General features: G+C 32.4%; 1 long non-coding RNA gene across 1 annotated transcript; it reads right to left on the bottom strand.

Annotated features, from left to right (window-relative positions):
* Nucleotides 1–516: 516 nt before the first annotated feature.
* LOC127719834 (uncharacterized) lies at nucleotides 517–2,764 on the bottom strand. Its single transcript, XR_007990498.1, has 4 exons — nucleotides 2,546–2,764; nucleotides 2,131–2,195; nucleotides 1,398–1,491; nucleotides 517–670 (listed from the first exon to the last, which is right to left on the bottom strand). It is a non-coding gene; the product is annotated as an uncharacterized LOC127719834 (long non-coding RNA).
* Between the last annotated feature and the right edge of the window lie 15,230 nt (nucleotides 2,765–17,994).

The following is a 17,994-nucleotide window of genomic DNA, read 5'->3' as shown; positions in this document are numbered from 1 at the left end:
TAACAAAGCCTTTTATTCTAGCACATCATTAATTTCTCAAAGCAATGGAAAACATGTATCATGCAACTCCAGCACATTGTTTCGATTCTGGTTGATCCACGTTTTCCCACTTACTCCAAAACTCCAAAATCATGTAAATGCAGCAAGTTTGGGACAGAAACACAAATACATAGCAAGACAATTTCAGATATCTTTTATATGGACTTTTTGTCAATCTGAATTTTACCTTTTATGTGTGTTTTCTGCATATGTGGTTCTTGAGTTGTCTCATTGGCACTCATACCACATCTTCTTATATCTACCTATATGTATCTTGAAGTCTTTGGTATCAGTGGTGATCAAAATTGCAATTTAGCAGACACCATAACATCACCAAAGCTGTGTACTCCACAATCATTATATAAGCAGCTTAAGTAAACCAAACAAAAAGATGAAGAACACCAAGTAAAGTATTTCTAAATTTCACTGTACTTTTTTTCCTGTCAACTTACACTAAACTGGCCAATGTTAAAAAAATTTTTTTTAAAGAAAAATTTATTTTTTTTGAAAAGAAAACTATTCTTTTGGCTTAAAACTCCTCCTTTTCTTCATGGAGCATACGTCAAATAGTTTGAGCACTGCTCAATTACTTTAGTTTCAGTTGCCTCTGTGTGGCAGGTTAGAACAGCATCTGAAAGAAAAGAGAACATAAATTTGACTTGCATAATAAAAACTGTTACAAAAATGTGATAGAAAGATGAACATCATAGCTTTAATACATAACAAACAAGAATGTGTCCCTGGTACATGGATGCCCCACTTGCACTATCATTTTCTATGTTCAGTGGATTGTAAAATTTAGGTAAAAAAACTAATTTGAATTTTGAAAGATCCTACAATAGGGAACATGTGTACCAAGTTTCAAGTTGATTCGACTTCAACTTAATCAAAAACTTCCTTGACCAAAAACTTTAACCTGAAGCAGAACAGACGAACGAACAGTTGCACAGACCAGATAACATAATGCCCATCTACTATAGTAGGTGGGGCATAAAAATACTTTGCACAATATCATGCCCCAAAAAAACCCTGAATTTTGAATAAAATAAATGTACATTAATCTGATACGAAGAAGTTTCTACCATTAAAAAATAAAAATAAAACAGTAGACATGTCCATTTAAAACCAATGTCCAAGCTTTTTTATGGCATAATTTTTTTTTTATGCATGAATTTAAACTTAAGTTGCACTTTGTGGCAATAAAGGTAATGTTGAAACAGATGATGACTGAAAATTGTCTCACTAACAGAAAAGAAAAGAAATAGCAGTTGACATTAACATAAGGATTTCAGATACTATAAAACTGAAACAGAATTCCAATGGGAAAGTCTTTTACAATTATATCAAGACTTACTTACCTCTTATTATCTTGAACAGATTGGAATCACCAAATGCCTCTTTGTTTTCTTCCCCTTCATATTCATTATGGACATGAGTTTGTTGGTGAGACACCTTTAAACAAAAACAAATGATGCAAGTTTTATTTAGTTAAAAATATCAACATTTACCTTTAAAAACATTAACGAAAAATGTGGTAATGGTCATACTTTTCCAAAATGATATGAACCCCTTGGAACCATTTTTTTCTTCATCACAATGTTTTTATAAATTTCAGCAGACAGTCACAGTTCTGGTGTTTAGTTTCAATGTTTTATCTATGTATTTTGCAACAAAAAGAAAAAAAAAGAGGATGTAAATAACCACTGCAACGATTAAAGGATGTATTCAGTACTTTAATGTCACAAATTTTTTTTTCATTATATGGTTTTACATCCAATTTTTGAGAATGGATGGATGGATTGGTGTTTAATTTCCAGTGGCATGTAAATTCTGTCTTAGAACATGATAATCAGAAATGAAAACTGACCCTGCTTTTCACTAGACTGACTGGCCGAGCAGGATTTTAAACTAGTAAGTCTGCAAAAAGACATGGTTCCCAACCTGGCCACCATATCTAATACGTTAATGGTAGGTGCTTAGCAAAGAAACAGCAATACCAATTTTCAAGTCTTTGGTTTGCCAGCACGCTAACCATTACATCACTGCGACTGTATTGTTTTTAGGTAGAATATACACATATCAGATGTTTACCTTTGCATGGCTTTATTTATGTGCTCTTTATAGTCCTTCCCACCAATCTGCATGATGTATTTCTTCTGAAGAAAAAAAATGCCAGTACATTAAACGTTCCTTTGCAATGAAATTATTTACAAGTATATATAAACTTACTCTGAAATTCATAGTATTACTTAGTAAACATAACTTATAAGCATCGTTAATTTTCATACCTCATTGGTTATAACTTAGACCAACAACTTTTCATCAAAATTTTAGATTGAGGAAGTTACTATTGTTGTTATAACTTGAATCCATTACCTTTTGCTACTTTTGCAAATAAGATAGATTTAAACAATCAGGATTTTCCCTGCTGTTAAGGCCATTTTATCAAATAATAAGATTTGACTTCACAAGTTTCATAACATACAATTTTAAATACTTTACTTACGCATAAAGCATACTCTTTTTCTTCACCCAATTGTATGTCCTTTTCTTTAAGTATGTCGATCTCATCTATCTGTTGGAATATATATTCCTTCTGACCTCTTATGTAATCCTTCTTCAACAAATCCCTTATCTCGGTCAGGGTGTACAACATTCTTCTACACTTATTAAATGTAATATGAGTTCATGCTAAATTTAACAAATACAACTATTTTCTGTTGTATTCAAGCTCAACGGAAATTACGTGACTTGGGGTAACGTTAACTGTAAACATTTTTTGGGGGCTCAAGAACGAGGATTTTTACAATCACCAATCTAATACCAAAGCATTATATTTAAGCACCAGGATCTTGACAGTCACCCATCTTATACCACAACATTGTAATGTAAGCACCAGGATCTTGACAGTCACCCATCTTATACCACAACATTGTAATGTAAGCACCAGGATCTTGACAGTCACCCATCTTATACCACAACATTGTAATGTAAGCACCAGGATCTTGACAGTCACCCATCTTATACTACAATATTGTATTGTAATGTAAGCACCAGGATCTTGACAGTCACCCATCTTATACCACAACATTGTAATGTTAGCACCAGGATCTTGATAGTCAACCATATTATACCACAACATTGTAATGTAAGCACCAGGATCTTGACACAGACAGTCTACCATCTTATACTTGGTCTAAGATAATAAGAATAGAAGGTTTTTTTTTTACTAATATTTTTAAATCGCATTGAAAAGACTTTGAACACCGTAAATAAGTTAAACTAAGTTGAAATATAAAACAAAAAATAATATTTTCAAATAAAATATCCAAACCAAAAATAAAAAAGGGGGTCCACTCCACTAACACCTGAGATTCTGGCTTTTATTAATACCAAGCTGACTAGACTAGTTTATCAAAACAAAACGTTGTTTTAATTATTAAAGTAAATCCTTCAGCTTCAAATGCTAGTATTACAACAATCAGTGAGAATTATTGTCATTTAAACATTAAAATCAATATTAAGAAAAAATTGAGAGAACGAACCCAGGGCGAACGGACTCTACAGACCACCAAACTCAGAGCGAACATGTAATCAGGGCAAACGGACCCGATCCCCCCCTTTTCTGGTATGATTGGGTACATGTCCAGATATTTCTTGTTAATGTTAGTTCGTTAATTGGTGGATACATACACACGAAATAAGTAGGTTCCTAATAGTAAGCCATGTTTATTTCTAATAATTTGTTAGGCTTATTAGTTTTAACCTTAAAGGTCTCTGAACAAAGTCAAAGACAAAAGTAAACAAATATAAAGATTATTTTATTATTTGCGGTATATCTCATGATTCATCGTTAATGTAACTGTAAAAAAACTTACGCTAAATTCCAAAAGGTTTTTAGAGATTAATCTTCTTTTGTCTTTATATATATCGTCTTTAAATATTGCGAAGTTGTGTACTCTTTGTTTCTCAATCTTGCGCGATAATTTTCAAAATGGACGTCGAAAGGAGGTGCGCGTGGTGATTGCGTGCGCATCCGAAAGGAAATTTTTTTCGGAACTCAACTTGAAATACCGCCAAAATTTAAAATTGCTCTAATGATTATACTTTCATCAATGATTTGTATAGTGAGACTATACAAATCCATGCTTTCATTGATTTTAATAAGAGATAGCAGCAGCAAAAATCGATTTGTTTTAAAAACATAAATCGAAAAAATATATAATATGCATTAAGATATACAATGTAACAAAAAAAAATGGCATTAATACTGAGGTTTTGAGATGGATATCCCAAAAAATTGAGAAATGATTAAAGGTCATTAAACACAAATCGGATAATAGTAGTTTATTGTTTTTTTTTATTTAAAATACTTTAAAAAATAAACAAAGAAAAAAAAATGAAATAGAAAAAGCAGAAGTTTTATTGGGGAATATCTGAAGCATGGCTGAACGGGCCCTTCTTAATGGCAGTCAGTTGCCCCTACAAGTCTTATAACAAGTTCTGGATCAGCCAATGATCATTATCCTGCAATCGTTTACAATACTACTCAGCTTCCCCTTCACGTCTGCTCTGCTCATCACAGGGGCAAATCCACTCATTTTCAAAAAGGGGGATGGTTCCAACCCAGGATTTAAGGGGGGTTCCAACCATATGTCCATTCAAGTGCATATTGATCGTCCCGGACCCCCCCCCCCCCTCATTTCCCCAACCTGAATCCGCCACTGCCTCAATAATATTTGTATCTTTCAATTTTAACAACTATTTATACATTTGTCTGTCCTAAATGACTGACGTTAACCCAACGTTGAATAAACGTTGTAGTTTTAACGTTGATTTGTAAAACGTAAATTCAACGTTGATTCTACGTTGAATAGTCAACGTTGAATAGCTTGACGTTGAAACAACGTTGAATTTAAGTTGATCAACGTCACGACATAATTTCAACTAAATTTCAATGTTGTATCAACGTTGAGTGCCCACTGGGAAGGGATCAAAATCGGGATAAGACAAAAAATGTCCGGCTGGCACAAATATTTTTTGAAAGCCCTGGACTCGCTCACCTTGGTCTATGTGCATATCAAACAAAGGACACTCTCCAACATTTTAGACAAGAATAGACTTCATGACAAAAAATCTCTATTTTGTTGATCTTGTATAAATGATCTTTTAGTCTGTTTAGTTTCTCTCTATTTTCTTTAGTTTTTGCTCAAAACACAAAAGAGGGTAAAAAAAAAATTCTCATTTAAGTGCAATCACTCCTATGAAGAGTGACAGTCTACTAACTATATTGGCAACATTTGACTTTTTGATAGATCTTGCCTTGCTGATCATTTTTGTGATTTAAAGTGTTTATTTATCTATTATAATATAAATCATATAAGGCATAACGGGAAAAAAAAAATGTTTCTCTCTAAATGTCATAGTCTTCATGATAATGGGCAAAAATGAAAAAAAAAATGGTAAAATTTGTCATTTATGGGCAATAACTCCTATAAAAATTTGTCTAACAGTTTTGACGTATCTGGACAATTGGTAGAGCTCATTCTGAACATTTTTGCTCCTTTCAGATTTTTTCTATTTATCACGGTTCAAAAATTAATAGACAAAACTTGCATTTTACCCCTATGTTCTATTTTTAGCCATGTCGGCCATATTGGTTGGTAGGCGGGGTCATCGGACACATTTTTTAAACTAGATACCCTAATAATGATTGCGGCCAAATTTGGTTAAATTTGTCTCAGTAGTTTCAGAGGAGAAGATTTTTGTAAAAGATAACAAAAAATTGACTATAAAGGGCAATAACTCCTAAACGAGTCAATTGACCATTTTAGTCATGTTGACTTATTTGTAGATCTTACTTTGCTGTACATTATTGCTGCTTACAGTTATCTCTATCTATAATAATATTGAAAATAATAACCAAAAACTGCAAAATGTTCTTAAAACTACCAATTCAGGGGCAGCAACCAAACAATGGGTTGTCTGATTTGTCTGAAAATTTCAGGACAGATAGATCAAAACCTGATGAACAATTTTACCCGGTCAGATTTGCTCACAATGCTTTTATATCACAGATATAAGCCAAAATCTACATTTTACCCACATGTTCTATTTTTAGCCATGGCGGCTATCTTGGTTGGCGGGCCGGGTCATCAGACACATTTTTTAAACAAGATACCCCAATGATGATTGTGGCCAAGTCTGGTTAAATTTGGTCCTGTAGTTTCAGAGGAGAAGATTTTTGTAAAAGTTAACGACGAACGACGACGACGGACGACGGTCGACGGACGACGGACGCCAAGTGATGAGAAAAGCTCACGTGGCCTTTTAGGCCAGGTGAGCTAATGAATCTAAACTACATGCTCTGTTACATAATAAAAATATTGATAAAGTCAGTTGAGTTTCATAATGAACTGAAAAAGAAAAGAAAAATGCAACTAATAAGATACTTATATGTACATTGTGTGAAATATTAGTTTGTAAACCTTTAAGATTTAATAATGAACTTTTGTACCATAAGAAATAAACTAATGTTTTCTTCATTTGAAATCATATTTGAGCGTTTGTAAGTTATTCAGTGTCCATTGGTACTGTTAATTGGAGGCTTCCAAATGAGATTATCATTTCTTGTCTTATTTCCGAATATAATGGGCAAAATAATTAAAAATGTGAGTTAGTATCCAAATCACCCCAGCGACAGTCAGGAGAAGAAACTAAATTTCTTGGAAACAAGTGACAGTTTAAAGAACTTCTATTCATTCCTAATCGCGCATGAAGAATTTGACTTTTTCGACATCCAGTATAAAAGTATAAAGGGACTCGATCAGGACAGATAGATCAAAACCTGATGAACAATTTTACCCGGTCAGATTTGCTCACAATGCTTTTATATCACAGATATAAGCCAAAATCTACATTTTACCCACATGTTCTATTTTTAGCCATGGCGGCTATCTTGGTTGGCGGGCCGGGTCATCAGACACATTTTTTAAACAAGATACCCCAATGATGATTGTGGCCAAGTCTGGTTAAATTTGGTCCTGTAGTTTCAGAGGAGAAAATTTTTGTAAAAGTTAACGACGAACGACGACGACGGACGACGGACGACGGACGACGGACGCCAAGTGATGAGAAAAGCTCACGTGGCCTTTTAGACCAGGTGAGCTAATGAATCTAAACTACATGCTCTGTTACATAATAAAAATATTGATAAAGTCAGTTGAGTTTCATAATGAACTGAAAAAGAAAAGAAAAATGCAACTAATAAGATACTTATATGTACATTGTGTGAATTATTAGTTTGTAAACCTTTAAGATTTAATAATGAACTTTTGTACCATAAGAAATAAACTAATGTTTTCTTCATTTGAAATCATATTTGAGCGTTTGTAAGTTATTCAGTGTCCATTGGTACTGTTAATTGGAGGCTTCCAAATGAGATTATCATTTCTTGTCTTATTTCCGAATATAATGGGCAAAATAATTAAAAATGTGAGTTAGTATCCAAATCACCCCAGCGACAGTCAGGAGAAGAAACTAAATTTCTTGGAAACAAGTGACAGTTTAAAGAACTTCTATTCATTCCTAATCGCGCATGAAGAATTTGACTTTTTCGACATCCAGTATAAAAGTATAAAGGGACTCAATCGTTCTAATTACGAATATGTTTCTTAAATTAGGAGAGCGATTCACAATTTTAGGTCACCGTTTGTTTATTTTTTAACTGAAAAACAACTAAGCTTCGTATACGTTTTTGAAAAATGATAAACAATAGGTTATACATAACCTATAAGTTAGACCCTGGTATGGAAATTTGCAGACGCCCAGTATGAGTGTCACGACTAAACTCAATGTGGCTTCTTAAATTGTAATTTCATTGGGGTCAAACAGATGATAATAGTAAATCTATGAGGTTCCATTACAGCAGATGACAAAAAGCATTAGTCTCTACGGACAAATCAGATGACCGTGTTTTAAGTAACTTACTCATTAATCAACATTCTTCCGGTTTTTTTTGCAAGATTGTGGAAAACTGGTAAAGTTGAGTATCAAAAGTTACAAAACAAATTTTACTTCTTTTTCAAATAACAATGGCTGTTTGATTTAAGTATATTCACCAAAAATAAACCTGAGTATCACGCTTTTTCCAATTTCTCTTTCGCTTCTGTGATTGCGATTCCCAAAGTTGTGGTTTTACCTTGATTTGTCTTCTTAGTCGTTTAACGAGATTTGAATATCACCTTAGTTGCCTCTATTTATGTCTGAAATTTTGCATATGTTTACAGTGGCATACACAGATTGATATGATTGATAATGAAATGCAAATGTAAAATTTCAAACAAATTTAAGATTTGAAAATGTTTTCCCAATGTGTCGTTGATTATCCAAATCAACATAACCATACTTCTCCGAATAATGGATTATCTCCAATTTTACTTTACATTAAATTATCTAAAGGACTGATATAAAAATAAGAAGATGTGGTAAGATTGCCAATGAGACAACTATCTACCACAATTCAAATGAAGTTAATGTAAGCAATTATAGGCAACCGTATATACTTCTCCGAATAATGGATTATCTCCAATTTTACTTTACATTAAATTATCTAAAAGACTGATATAAAAATAAGAAGATGTGGTAAGATTGCCAATGAGACAACTATCTAACACAATTCAAATGGAGTTAATGTAAGCAATTATAGGCAACCGTACGGCCTTCAACAATGACAAAAACACATACCGCATAGTCGGCTATTAAACGCCCCGACATGAAATATTTCATTTGAGAAAACTAACAGCCTAATTTAGTAAAAAAAACAATTTACGAAAAACAAATATGACAGACATAAACCAACTACAACCACTGAACTACACGCTCTTGACTTGGGACAGATCTCCATCAATTAAATAAATCATTGTGAAAGCTAGGACTGAAAATAGATCTGTAGTAAGGTAGATAATACATACTGTTTGGTTAGTACGCTTAAATATAGGACTGCAAATAGCTCTAACGCCATTATGCAAAGAATTGCATAATTTGTTTCGAATTTCGTTACATATTTCCCGTTTCCTTTACAGTTGTTAGTTGCTTTCGCAGAACCCGAAGCTACCAGGATCAAATCGTGGTGAGATACAGATACGAACAGACGTGGGATAATAACAGGAAGCAGTAATAACACTTTCATATCAACGTTCATTTGTCATTTGAAATAAATCCTATTATTACAGAGAAAAAATATTAATTTCTAACTATATGATAAAAATGGAAATACACATTATGCTAAAAAAGTTTTATATACATTAAGTTTAAGATTACAAGAGAGATAAAAGCAAGTGGTACAAGTAGTTAAGTAACATCTACATAACTTCTTCCTGTATCAGCAGGTGTCTATCCCATCTCGAAATACAATTATTCATGGAACTGAAACAAAACACAATAGAATGTTTTTGAGAATTAATACAGTTTATTTCCGCTGTTTGATCAGACAAAATTGCTCATATGAATATTGAATAACCTCGATTTGACACCCCCTTAAGTAACTTATAATGTACCAAAATATTTCCTCGTTTCTTTGTTTAATAACTAGTGAAGTAACTTGCATGTTATATTCACATTGCATGAAGTGTTTAGCAAACACGTACACCCCATGTATTTAAAAAAAAAATTTACACCATGACTAATTCAACTATAACAATAAAGGATCTTAATGATGAAAAGTTCAGAAAATTATTGGCACCTATAGTGTTTCTCGTGATTACTTTGATAATTGGAATTCCTGGGAATCTCACAGTTCTTATCATTTATGGCAAGAAATATGTTAAAAGTGTACACAGAACTATTGTCTGGAATCTAGCTGTTGCGGATCAGATCTTCTGTACTATAGGGATACCATTTAACATTGCTAGGATAATACACTATTATTCCTTTGAAGGAGAATGGGCGTGTATCGTATTTGTTGTTATGCTGTATTTCCTCTTATTGTATTCAACACACTTATTAGTACTTTTATCCATTCACAGATTCTGGAAGATATGCTTCCCATTGAGACAACAAATAAGTTTGGATAATGTCAACTATTGGATTATTGCTTGCTTTGGTATTTCATTCATTCTTTCTGCTCCACATTTTGGCCTCTCTAAATACGAAGAAATTAACGTGAGGTATAACTTAACAGGTTACAGCTGTGCTATATCGCAAGCAAATCCGTCAATTTATTCCATTGCTTTTAGTTACGGTTATCTTGCTTTGTTCATATTATATACCATTGTCTTGATCGTTATTTACTTGGTGATAGGATGGACATTATACAAACATCAAAAGAGAAGACTCGAAAAGCATATCACGAGCTCTACACAGAAGGCTATTTCAAGTAAGATGACCAAAATTGCTTTTGCTATATCTATAGTTTTTGCCGTGAGTTACATTCCACTATTCATACTTCAGATTACAACAAAAACGATCGATAAGGATGATCTTAACACGTTCCAGTTTGCAATGTTAAGGATTGGAGAAAGACTTTATGTTGTCAACCACGTGGCAAACCCGTTTATATACGGACTATTTGACAAGCAGTTCAAGAAACATTTTAAAGAACTTGTAACATGCGGTTGGAGTCGTGACGAAACAAATAGCTGTACTATAGAATCTACTTCTGCTATAGAAATTCAACATGACCAGTCTAAAAATAGTGTTGCGTAACATAATTGTCTCAGATACATTTATTGTAGCGATAACTTATGAAATTATACGACTGGATCAATGATACTAATACTCTCTCACGAATTGTACTAGTAACTTAATTATTTTCAATAAAACAATCCTTAAGATGTGTCAAACAAGATACTAATTCACAATTAAGAAACGAAATGGACAAGACCGTAGTCGATTAAAAGTTTAAAAAAAATAAATTCAACACGACAGATATAATCAAAATTTAATTTGACCTTCATGTCCTTTTTGATTCGAGCGTCCCTGATGAGTCTGATGAAGACGAAACACAAAATTAATACAAAATTTATGCGCCTAGTATCTTTGATGAGATTTTTTTATAAAAAATATACGCGAGGAAACGAAAATTAATTTATATATCGCCGTTTCAGAATCTAATGCATTCTGGGTAATATTTTCAATTTAGAATATAGCAAAGTACTCTCGACCAATGAAATTGTAGTATTGGATGCATCTTAATTGTGAAGAATGAATGTAAATCATGTTCTTAGTAAGGGATTATCCTATTATTTGGGTCTATTTACAGTTCAAAACAAAGAGTTTCTATAAATGAGTTACAACTGCCCCGAAGCACATTTATCAGATTGAAAGGATTTATCACACAGTGATTGAAACTGACTAAAAGTTGAATTATGAAACAAACAAAAATACCAAAGCAATGCAAAAAAAAAAAAGAAAAACAATCTTTCAGATAAAAAATAACCTAAATCTTTAGCTTTCCAAAACTTTGATTACTTGATCAGCGGTTGGGGAAAATAGTTATTTCCAATACATGTACATTGTACTCCGATAAAAAAAAAACAGGAATTTAATTATGAACATATTAAAAACTTATAAGGGCACTATTTTTGAACATTTTCCTGACATAATGAAACAGTATTTGATGTAAAAAGCCGGACCAAAATATTGGCTGTGAAATAAAATTTAGTTGTAACTCAAATGTATTAATGGGTTTAAACTGTAAATAAAAAAGGATAATTCCTCACTAAAATATTACATGATTTACATTCATACTCACAACCAGGAAACGTACAATTCCTACATTTTCTTTCTACTGTTGTGTCACCTAATATCTATAACGCATTTTTTTTTTAAAAATATTTCCCAAATGATAATAAAGTCCTCACTTCACTAAAACTAATCTATAAATGACATGCCGAAAAAGGAAGTCATGCATCAATTATAAACATTGCACTGACAATGAAACTAATTCTTGAATAGATCATTTGAGCCTTGAACACTTTACAATATTCTAAGTTTGTAAGAGAATGATAATCCCTTACTTCATGATAAGTACTCGCTAACGCTCGTACTTAATCACGAAGAAAGGGATTATCATCCACTTACATATACAGTGTACACCAAAACGTTGTGATTGGCTTACAACGGCCTAAACAGTGGGAATTCAACCAATGACGTTATTTTCATTTTGGGGTACGAACAATGAAATGACCCAAAATCCTTTAGTTCCCGAAACGGCTAATTGAGATATGTGGTGAACTGAGATGCTACGACAGCAAGTAACTGTTGTCCGTATACGTTATTATATAATAAATCGACATCTAAACAATAGCACTATACCAAGTACAGATCATCACTATTGTAAAGTCAATTATACTCTTGCTGTTATTTGATAGCAACATTGTGATTATATTTTATAACCTGCTATGCATGCTATGATGAATAACAAATTTTATGTTGGTGAATTAAAATCATAATACATGTATTTTTCAATGTAACAATAAGCTTAATAATTGATAAAATGTCATGTTTTCAGTACGCAAAACTTGTTATTGTTTATGAAAATCTCCAATAAATTTTTATATTTATTTTTTTTCCTTCTGAAATTGAAATGATCCTTCTGAATTAAGCAGTCCCTGTTTTACGAAGTTCAAATTACGGACACGTTATTTTTTCAGAAGCTAGTATAACCCTAGTATAACACAAAGTCATGTTATTGTGCCCAATGAATCAGTCACTGGATAAACAGGGAAATTACCCAGTAAATTTATAAGTATGCGTAGTTAGTTTTACCAATTGCATGTATTATATAATATTTTTTTGAATATATTATAGTAAGTTAAACATGATGACGGAAATTGTACTGTTTTCTCCGCTTTTATTTCTCATTACTATAGCAATGATCATTGACAATTTCAAATATTTATGACCTCTTCTTGGCTTTGTTTACAAGCACATATAATTTGTTCCAGAATTCATTAAAGTACTGACATTTAACACAAAAGTGTTTTTAGTTTTCTGTCACATTACAGAGGACACTCATTCTGTTATCTTGTATGTTCCATTGATGAAGTAACTGTTTACATAAGAGGATGTAATGGAACAGTTTCTATCTTATTATTTTATAATCATCAATGATTATGTAAAAGAAATTATATTGTAGCATATTTCTTATTTCAGTGATTGAGTCAAATTTCAATACATTTTTCCATTTTAAGAATCTTATTGATCTCTCATTATTCTGGCTAATAATATTGTTGCATAATTATTTAAATTACATACATTCAATTAATTCAATATCGCTGTTATAAGTCAAGGATATGTTAAAATTTGTTTTCAAAGAGGTTTTCAATGATTTATCAGATTTTAATATATTTGACTATTGTTTTGAAATTGAATGTTTCAGTTATGAAAGTTCTAAGGTTTTGCGATTAATTTCTCCAATTTTTTGTAAGATATACCCTTTCTGATCAATGATGTCATTGATGAAAATAACACCATCCGTTTATTTAATTATGAAACCCTAAATATTTTTTTTTTAACTTTATATTTGTATTACCCCACAAGATTTGTTGCCTTGTATTTTCAAAGCTTGTGTTAGGTATGTTGTTTGTTGTTGTATTGTTTGCTTTGTGCCAACTTAAAATGCTGATGTAAAATGAGGGTAAGGTGTTACCTACGTTCGGAATTGAATTTATGTTGTCTGGCTCTAAAATCAGTAAACTTGTCAGGGTTTGTCTTGGCAAATTTCCTAGCATATTTTTGCATTATTTTTTTGTTAATTGTAACTGATCTATGAAAGTGTATGTCAGGTTCATACTCCATATTGTTTATTTATACGTGGGAGATTAAAATCTTGGTATATGACAGAGACACTTGACTATTGTAATTGCTTTCAAACGAACACATTGTCTAGAATTTTGTTTTAAAATTTGTTAACCAAAAGGCGAAAACTTTGGTGTCTATCTTTGCTGTGCTAGACGTATATCTTTGTATTGAAAACCGTTGATTATCATACATTATGAATATTCATGCATATATCATATCATATTATCCTGTTTGTGTGTGTGCTTGTATTATGATTTCTCCTCATTTTGAAACCGGAAAACGGTGACGAAAATACTTGAAAATTACAAAACAATGGATATATGGATGGCCAATAGTAAATACGAGGAAACAAAGACAATGGGATTGCTAAACGGAAAACGTCAATCAGACCGTTATTTAGTCAAATAAAAAGCCTTAATAGACATTCAGACGTTAACAATTGGTTTTAATCCTATATCAAGTTCTATATCATCCTTACGTCAATAGTGAAGGTTATATCTGAAGATCTAACAACAAAACACAATTAGATTCCTTAATTGCAACGCAGCAAAAAGAAAGACCAAAACAAGACAGGATATTTTGTTCAGAGAAATATAAAAATAAAGCGAGAACATACAAGGCAAAATATTTCCGATCACATTTCCCAATGTTTAACGAAAGAGTGTAAGAGCTCGAAACTATTCTGAATAATAAACCTATCACTTAAATAGTTTTGTAATTGTTTCAAAGCTCTAGTTATTGTTCCATCATTTATATTTAGAACTAAAATATTTCCAGGTAAACGAGTTGAATAACACATTATAGTTTCGTGCCTTAGGTTTTGACAATTGGCCTACACAAGTACAATTAAATGATCTTACTACTCAGAATATGGCTAAAAAGAGCTAGAATGGACTAGTTATCAGAACAGGAATTGTCGGATTGGATTTGCAAAAATGTTGGCAAGTTTGATAAATCTTACAAAAATTAACCAACATCGTGCATTTCCACATACTTAAACCTTATATAAGTATCCGGGATTTTTATTGGTTGATAGCTGGTGTATTTTTATTTATCTTACCTCCTATACATTTCTAGGAATATGATTGGTTAAAAGCGTCCGCGTGGAGACCGTGTATATTCCATATTAGGTTAGTAGAGAGGCGGGGCTCATTTCAATACACGGTTAGTAGTGATGTTACGTCCCTTTATAAAAACAAAACAGTAGTGAGAAAAAATCTTAAAGGTTTCAACAGACAAAGAAATTGATGATGAAGATTAAAATAAATTCATAAAACACATTTAATATTATTTATAACAAGTTGTTGGTATCTGTTTTTGCATAATCAATGGAAGTAGTTTCTTAATGCTGACGGTATTGAAGACTTGCTCATTTTGATAGGTCACTAGACTATGTCTAAATATGACACGTTAAGATAGTCGGTAAGATAAATTCGTTACATAGTGTGCTAGTGACGTAATACGGTATATATGGGGTCAGTAAATTCCATATGGGGATTCGAGCTTCGCTCTCACCCCATATGGAATTTACTGACCCCATATATATACCGTATTAGGTCACTAGCACACCATGTAACTAATAGTATTTTCTTATATGAATGATGTTTGTTAATATTTAATCATCGCCATGGTATTTGCACAAATATATCTTTCTGTCTTTGTTTACTCTTTCTGTCGTCGTATTTGACAAAATGAATTTGTCTTTTTTACCATTCTTTACGACGCTTTATCAAATACAGCTGTTTTTGACGTCTTGAAAATCATGTACGTTTAGAAATAAAATAAGTTCAGATGAATAAAACATTTGTAATAGGTTCAAAATACTAGTATATAATCAAAAATATGTAATAAATTCAAAGAACACATACAAATTTGATCAATGGACTTTCATCTATGAAAACTCAACACAATTGTCAATCAAAGGGCAGAGTTCCTGATAAACTGGAATAACGCCTTTGTTAGTGCTAGAGATGCTATGTGGTGTATTTAACGAGGTTTGAATTTCCTTATTTATTTTCTTATTCGAATTTCTGTTGCATCTTGTCAAACGTGTTTCTAAAGGAACGAAACCTAAAAAAATGTGTTTATTTCAAATTACCTATAAAGTTACGAACAAACCGGAAACAATTATATAGCACCATACTTGTATGAAAATTTGGGGATGTGGTCTCCAATGATACAACTATCTACCAAAGACTAAATGATAAGAATCAAAACAACTACTGGTCACCATACACCATTCACTAATTAACAAAACCCACACCGTTTGGTGATCTTTGGTAAATTATAATAACTAAATTCAAAAGAGAAAACAAAACATCCTAATTTATAATAAAAACATTAATATTGTGTGATAGACACATGACGAATGTGGATAGTTGAAAGTTACTATCAGATGAGTAAAAAGCAAGCCCCAAAACAACTATCAAAGGAACAAAACGTAGAACATTTGTAGGTAAATCAAATGCTATATGTTAATAACGCAATAATTAATATGGAAATATAATTTCATGTATTACAATGGATTTATGTATCCGTACGATATATTAAGTTGAAGATGGAAGGGAAGATTACATTATGGTTCACGTAAGACTGAAATCATACAAACAAATAAACCTGACAGGATTCTGGGTCGAAGGGTTCTTCAAGAATATTATCAGCAGGTTTCTGTATCCCAACGTGAAATGCATATTTATTCATGAACCCGATAACTGTTACGTCCTTCGTGTATCATTCGGAAAAATAAGACCAGATTAAACAACCATATGACATTGTTTTTATTTCCTCCTGATTAGATAAAAAATGTTTTATGATGTTGAAATAATCTAATTTTGACAATCCAAATATATGTCATCTATACAAAAAATAGTTCCTCATTCCCTTGTTCGTAAATACCAGGAAATAAATTCATTTAATATTAAGGGATATAAAGCCATGTTAGCATGTTGCATTTGATGATCGCTTGAATTCCTGTGCTGGTAAAGTTACCCATGGCTAATTTAACCTTAACAATAAGTGATCTTAATGATGAGAAGTTTCGAAAATTATTGGCACCTATAGTGTTTCTTGTGATTACATTAATAATTGGAGTTCCTGGTAACCTCACAGTTCTTGTTATTTACGGAAAGAAATATGCTAGAAGTGTTCACCGAACAATTGTATGGAATCTAGCAGTGGCGGATCAGATCTTCTGTACGATTGGGATACCATTTAACATTGCTCGGATAGTACACTATTATTCCTTTGAAGGAAAATGGGCATGTATCGTGTTTGTTGTTATGCTGTATTTCCTCTTATTGTATTCCACACACCTATTACTACTATTGTCCATTCACAGATTTCGGAAGATTTGCTTCCCATTGGGACAACAAATTAGTGTGGATAACGCCAATTACTGGGTAATTGCTTGCTTCGGCATTGCATTCATTCTATCTGCTCCACATATTGGCATCTCTAAATACGAAGAAATTAATGTTGGATATAACTTAACTGGTTACAGCTGTGCTATATCACTTTCAAATCCGTCAATTTATTCCACTGCTTTTAGTTACGGTTTCCTCTCTTTGTTTATATTCTACACCATTGTCTTGATCGTTATTTACTCAATCATAGGACGGAAATTATACATACAGCATAAGAGAAGACTAGAAAATCAAATCACCAGCTCTACACAGAAGGCTATTTCAAGTAAGATGACCAAAATTGCTTTTGCTATATCTATGGTTTTTGCAGTTAGTTATATTCCACTGTTCATACTTCAGATTACAGAGAAAACAGTCAATGAGGATAATCTTAACACCTTCCAGTTTGCAATGTTAAGGATTGGGGAAAGACTTTATGTTGTTAACCACGTGGCAAACCCGTTTATATACGGACTGTTTGACAAGCAGTTCAAGAAACAATTTAAAGAACTTGTAACGTGCAGTTGGCGCCATGACGAAACCAAAAGCAGCAATAGAGATTCTACTACTGTAACTTAGGTTCAGTTAGCGGAGTTTAAAAAAACTATTGCGTAACAAAATAATATCGGGTACAATTTTGTTGATCCAGCGACGACAGTTGCGGAAACGGAACAAAGCTATCCTATATTCCGTCGTTGTCGTCAGTGTCTTCATTGTTGAGGTTAGGTTTGTGGTTAAAGTGTTGCTGTTT

The sequence above is a fragment of the Mytilus californianus genome, unplaced genomic scaffold, assembly GCF_021869535.1.
Source record: "Mytilus californianus isolate M0D057914Y unplaced genomic scaffold, xbMytCali1.0.p SCAF_11, whole genome shotgun sequence".
Lineage (NCBI taxonomy): Eukaryota > Metazoa > Mollusca > Bivalvia > Mytilida > Mytilidae > Mytilus > Mytilus californianus.
Note: the sequence above shows the minus strand (reverse complement) of the source record. Positions and strands in the feature narration are given on the sequence as shown.